We start from the raw sequence: 6,516 nt of genomic DNA, 5'->3' as shown, positions 1-6,516 counted from the left end.
ATGCTGGGGTCAAACGACCCTGGCAAGGTGTCTATCTAGCCTCCTTTTGAAGACCCCAAGGGTAGAAGTGAGTACCACTTCCCTTGGAAGTTGGTTCCAGATCCTAACCTCCCTGACTGAAGTAGTGCTTCCTGATGTCTAGCCTGAATCTACTCTCAGTCAACTTCTGGTTGTTATTCCTACTTACTCCTGGTAGTGCTCGGGGGAACAGGGTCTCTCCCATTCCCCGCTGGTCCCCCTTGGTAAGTTTATAGTTGGCCACCAGATCCCCTCTTAACCTTCTCTTGTGGAGGCTGAACAGGTTCAGGTCTCATAGCCTCTCCTCGTAGGGCCTGCCCAGCTGCCCCCGATCATGTGAGTGGCCCTCCTCTGGACCCTCTCAGAGGAGGGCCACTCCATATCCCTCCTGAAGTGAGGTGCCAAGAACTGGAGACAGTACTCCAGCTGTGGCCTGACCAATATTGTATAGAGAGGCAGGATCACCTTCTTGGACCTGCTTGTGATGCATATATGGATGCATGACAAGGTGCAGTTAGCTTTCCTGACTGCGTCCTCACATTGGAGTCTCATGTTTATTTTTGAATCAATAGTGACTCCAAGATCCTTTTCAGCCTCTGTGCTGATGAGAAGGAAGCTCCCCAGTCTGTAGGCATGCTGCTGGTTCTTCCTCCCTAGGTGCATCACCTTGGACTTGTCAGTATTGAAACCTATCCTATTCTCATCCACCCACCCTTGTAACCTGTCCAGATTTAGTTGTAGCCTGTCCCTCTCTTCTAGCATTGCATGATGGCAATGACACTGGTTTCCCTTATCCATGCCACTATTGCACACACCAGTAAGCTTTCGAGTTGGGGTTCTCCCAATGCTTCTGGGATACTTGCTGCCTTGGCAGCTTGCAACTCGCTGCCACTCTGCACTTATGTACACGCACCTACTGTTTTTTAGTCATACTTTAATGTGCATTAAAATAGGCTAATGCACATTAAAGTGCATGTGTGGATGCGTCCAAACTTGTCACTTAAATTCTACCTAAATCCAGTTAGGCACCTAAGAGGCTGATTTGGCTTTTGTTCCTAAGGCTTATCACAAATTAAAGCCTTGCTTAGGTCTATAAGGAAAAAGAGGATAGAATACTACCTCTGTAAAAAAAAGAATACAATCATTGCTGTTATGCCAGGATTAACTAATGCTACTGAGAAATGAACTGACATTTCTGACAATACCAGCCATCTCAGCCTGGGCTGGAGAAGGTATCTACACACAAACTATTTTGTAAATTTTGTTGTGTACCTTTTTTATGCAAGTGATGGCTTGTTTATTTTAATTTTAGTGCATTTCAGAAAGTTCATACTGCACAGTAAATTGCCTGTAAATTACTTAAACATATGAGCTGGAATTTACAAAGAAGATAATTTAGGCAATTCACTGCTGTTGACCAACAATGAGATTGATGCCTATCTCTCTTCGGTGCCTTTGAAAATTCCAGCCATAATGTGTACCTATATTTCATGGAGGAAACTCATCCCACATATTTAGGAATAATGGATAATATTTAGGATTATGTTTAGGATAATGTTCAGGACCCCATATATTTAGGAATAGTTACAAAAACTAAAACTAGGAGAATTAATTGTATTACTTAAGCACGTCAGTTCCTGCAACAGGAAAATGCTTTTAAGTGCACTGAAAAGTTAGTTAGAAAGCATACTTACATAGAGCAAATAGAAAATGAAGATTTTTAAGATGACATCATTTGTATTGGTACATGAAATTGACAGCATGTGTGAAAAGAAAAGGCTTGGCTACGAACTGTCATGTTCTGGGAAGACAATTTTGAGCAGAACTTGCATTTCAATAATTAAGTCATTCTTTAAACATCTACTTTATCGTTTTAAATGACTTTTCTGTGGTCTGTCATTGACTTTTGATTCATAAAGTCATAGAATAATAGAAAATTAGGTTTGGAAGGGACTTCAGGAGGTCATCTAGTCTAAACCCCCACTCAAAGCAGGACCATCCCTAACTAAATCATTCCAGCCAGGGCTTTGTCAAACCAGGTCTTAAAAACCTCCAAGAATGGAGAGTCCACCACCCCTCTAGGTAACTTGTTCCAGTACTTTACCACCCTCCTAGTGATAGTTTTGCCTAATCCAACCTCTCTCTCTCTCTCTCTCTCTCTCTATACACACACACACACACATACGTGTGTGTGTGTGTATATATATGTGTGTGTGTGTATAGATAGATAGATAAATAGATGTAGGTATAGGTATATAGATATATAGAGAGATTTTAAGGCCTGGCTTGACAAAGCTCTGGCTGGAATGATCTAGATGGGGATGGTCCTGCTTTGAGCAGGGGTTTAGATTAGATGACCTCCTGAAGTCCCTTCCAAACCTAATTTTCTATGATAGATATGTATGTATCTATATTCCATGTAGATATATAGATATAAATAGACATAGAGATATATAGTTGGCCTGCATTAAGGATCCATAGTTTCACCTCAGTACTGAAACAGCCTCCCTAGAATCAAAATATATTTACAATTTTGTGATAAGACTTTGATTTATGTCTTTTGGATAAGTTTATCTTGATGTACTGGAAAGCAGCCAGATTTGACCAGTTCAGAATTTCCCTTATATAGGAGCTCACTAGGGCTTTGGAGCTGGTGTCCCTTACTGCTGTGTCAACTTCTCCTTGTTTCCAATGCAGGAGAATTTTGGATTGAAGAGGGTGGAGGTGTGGCCAAAGCATGATGTGTTCCAGCTTTGTTCATATGGTGAATAGTCCTCTAAGGACTCTTGGCAGCTGGCAAAAGTTAGATCAGCCTTTAGAATCAGGCATATAGATGAAGCTCTTACTAGCTCTTTGACAAAAGCTCCCCTGAACCGAAGCTTGGTGCACTTGGAATCTTGGCCACTGAGTAATATTAATTTGCTTTAAGTTCCTAAACAGGGCCTTTGCTTTACATTGTGTAATGTCTTACCTATCTTTATGCTGTAATGTTTAATGCCTTTTGGAGAGCATTACTTTTCTCTCCACAGCAATGGCTTTCCTGAGGTTATGTTCTCATAAGGAAGTATTCTGCATTATTTTCTCATGCCCAGTTCATGGCACATTCCCCAGAAGTGGCTAATTTATCTCGTTATGACATACTTATCAACAATCAACCTTATAAACTTCATATACTTTTTATAGTCTTAATCCATTCACAGAGCTTAGAGGGGGATTATTAATCCCTAGAAAGAATGTATTGATTATCCATCTTAAATTTTCTCAGAAAAGGAGGGAAACACTAGTAGGGGTTCTAGCTAGATTCAAGTAATTACATATAATTAAATAGATGTCCATAAAAGTACATGCAATTCAAGCAATTGATTTTCCCTGCTGTTCCATGGTCCATAGAATGGCAAAAATTCAGGTAAAACTAGGCTAGTGATAAGCACAGTGAGTAGCTTGGAGAGACTATAAATACCTGTTTAAATTATACTTAAAAGTAGTTGTAGATGTCCTTATTATTTCTCTTAAATCCCAGAGTGCAGTGCAAATTTGTCTTTAAGCAAACTAAGAGGAAAAATAAAAACAAGGCTGAAAGCACCCGCTGCTAAATAGTTAATCTGGAGTCTTGACATCTCTACATAGCTTACACCAAAAGGAACAAGACATTTTTATCTTCTGGAGAGAGTGGTTAATGCTGTGATGTGATCTTTCAACCTGTGCAGCTTTGAACTGTGACATTTATTCTCACTTCACCATTTGTTCCCATTCTTAGCGTCACACTGAGGGAGAACTTCATTCTGATTCACAGATATTCTTTTGTGACTATTATTCAGTCTTTACCTTCAGGGCTTTTTTCATGTAAAAGACTTTTTGTGGAATCTACTGCATTAAATTTCATGACTACTCTTGAAAGCAGAAATTGCTTCATGATAACTTCATCTCTGCAACACAGTGTATATATTAACAGACAAAGGGTTTGGGCCATTGTGGACTCACACCTAAATAGTGCTTATTAAGCTAGTAAAATTGCCTACTTGAAATCATTAAAGAATGTAGTCACCAAACTTCTGAGGTGCAATCCTGTCCCACTGATGTTTTGATACTGACTTTGGGCAGGGGAGGCAGGTCTTTGTCCTTTCTCTTTGTTTCTTGCTCCCCACTTCAAAGCTAACAGGAGCAGTGACAACTGGAGTGACAATTCATTTCCCATTCTTTTCAAACCGCGTAGGCAGATTAACGCACGGGCCAGTGGGACCTGGGTCCAGGCACCCCTGCCAATCAGGATGCCTTGCCAGCTGGCAGTACTTCAGCCTACAAGGGGTCCTGCCTGGGGCTGCTGGGAGACACAGGGGTGGTGCCAGTCTCTTCTTGGTAGCAGGCCAGGGCTGGGCTCAGGCAGGCTGGGAGCACCATGCCTCTGTGGGCTGCGGACAGAAGCTGAGTGGGGGGGTGGGTGGTGATAGCACTGGGAGGGGTGGCTACAGGGAGGCTAAGGTGATTTTGGTGTGGCTATAGCCTCCCCCCTAAACCCTGCCTAGCACTGCCCCTGTGCATATGCATGGCTACACATGGCCAGGAACACAGCCAGGCAGCCAGCTCCCTGCAGGTACATTTAATGGGGGGAAAGGGCATGGGAGAGGGAAGGGGCATGGGAAGGGAGGCAGATCGAGGCCCCCACAGTGAGGGAGGGAGTGGGGCAGGGGCAAGGGCTGAGGCTGAGGGCACTGCCCAGCCAGGGTGGTGCATGAGACCCAGGGCTGGGGCAGGGAGAGGGATGGAGCTACAGGTGACTTGTCCAAGAGGCATTGGGGGATGGGGGAGAGCCCTGAGCCCACAGCAGGCAACCTGCCTCTGCTTTTACACTACTGGGCTCCACTCCAGCCATAGTGGGGGGAGGGGGATGGGGATCAGGGGGAGAGGTGGGCATGTGCCACCCCACCCCCAGCCCAGCCGGGTCCACCCAGCCTCCTGCACAGGGCACAGAGGCCCGTCCCACCCTTGGCAGTGGCAGCACCAGGAGGGGAAGTCCAACTGGAGTCTAGCTCACATAGTGGAGAGGGAGCCTCCAATTTGGTGTTTGCCTGGGGCCCCAATGAATCTAAATTCACCTGTCAAACAGCTAGCAAGTCAGATGTGTCATACAAGCACAGCAAGACAGGAATAAAAGGAACAGTAAAAGGATCAAACACATATGGGCACTAATCCTGCAGTTTGATTGATGTGGATGGACCTTTAAGCCTATACAGATTGCCAGTGAAATCAGTGGAAGTGCAGGTCCACTCTGTGCATCTGATTGCAGATTGGGGCTTGCAGGCTGGAAGTAGCATGGTGAAAAGGTGGTATTTAGTAATGCAACTGTCTGAGGATGACACTTAGGCTTGGGACAGACATTACACATAAACTGGTTTAAGTGATCAGAAACTGGTATAAGCCTGTAATAGAACAGACATTCAGTACATATAAACTAGTTTCAAAATGGCTGAAACCAGTTTGAGATAAATCTGGTTGAATGTAGTATCAGACTTAACTGATTTGGCTCTAACTGGTGTATGCAATGTCTGCCCCAGACCCCTTGCTGATCTGAGTTAAACCAGAAACCCCTGGCATCCCAGCATGCTCTCTGGGTGAGGCTTTCTGCTCCAGCCCAGGCAGAGCAGGGACAGGCAAGGGTGGGGGTCAGGCCAGGGAGGAGTCTAATTCCCCACCTTTATCCCACTGGCAGGGGCCTAATCCAGATCTGCCAGGCACTCCCCCCTCATTGCTGCAGCAGCGGATACCATGGCCCCTGACGCAAAGGAGGGCAGGGAAAAGAGTTAGTTTACCCCCAGTGGCAGCCAGGTTTGCCCACCCTTGCTGCCATGCTCCCTGCCCACACCCAGGGGCTCTGCCTGTCTGTGCCCCCTCCCTGCCACTGCAGCAAGAGCGGACAGGGTCCTTGTTGGGAGCAGCAGGCCCTGTCATAATGGGGGGGAATGCAAGCCCCTTCCTGGCAGAGGTGGTGTGCTATGGGTCTGGAAAAGCTGCAGGAGGCTGTGCATGACAGCACCAAGGTCTGGAGCAGGCTACAGCCCTGCAAGCCCTCCAGAGCACTGCCGCACTCTGCAGCAGCTCTTCCAGCCCCACAGAGCAGCCCCTGCCAAGAAGGGGCTTGCACTCTGGGAAGCCATGATGGGCAGTAGCCTTGATGGTCACTCACTGCTCACCACTCCAGCTGATGGATGGGGATGGGGCCTGGCCCTTGCTGCTCAGTCTGTACTTGGGGCAAGGCCCCTCCTGGCAAGAGGAGGCTTATTCAGCCGCTGGCCCTGAGCACAGGCCAAAAGGTGGCTGCAGCCAGGCCGGGCAGACCCAGCTCAGGTCCCTGTCAGTGGGATAGAGAGGGAGGAATTAAACCCCTCTCTGGCCAGTTCAGCCCCATCACAGCTTCCCTGCAGCTGAGGGTGCACTCTAGCACCCCCCAGCACCTAGCCTGAGCAACTGTAGGCATGTGCCTGCATTGCCTCAGTCCAGAGA

Source organism: Gavialis gangeticus, unplaced genomic scaffold (assembly GCF_001723915.1).
Source record: "Gavialis gangeticus isolate Ggan-Ray unplaced genomic scaffold, GavGan_comp1, whole genome shotgun sequence".
In the NCBI taxonomy this organism is placed as follows: domain Eukaryota; kingdom Metazoa; phylum Chordata; order Crocodylia; family Gavialidae; genus Gavialis; species Gavialis gangeticus.
This window is presented reverse-complemented; position numbering follows the sequence as displayed.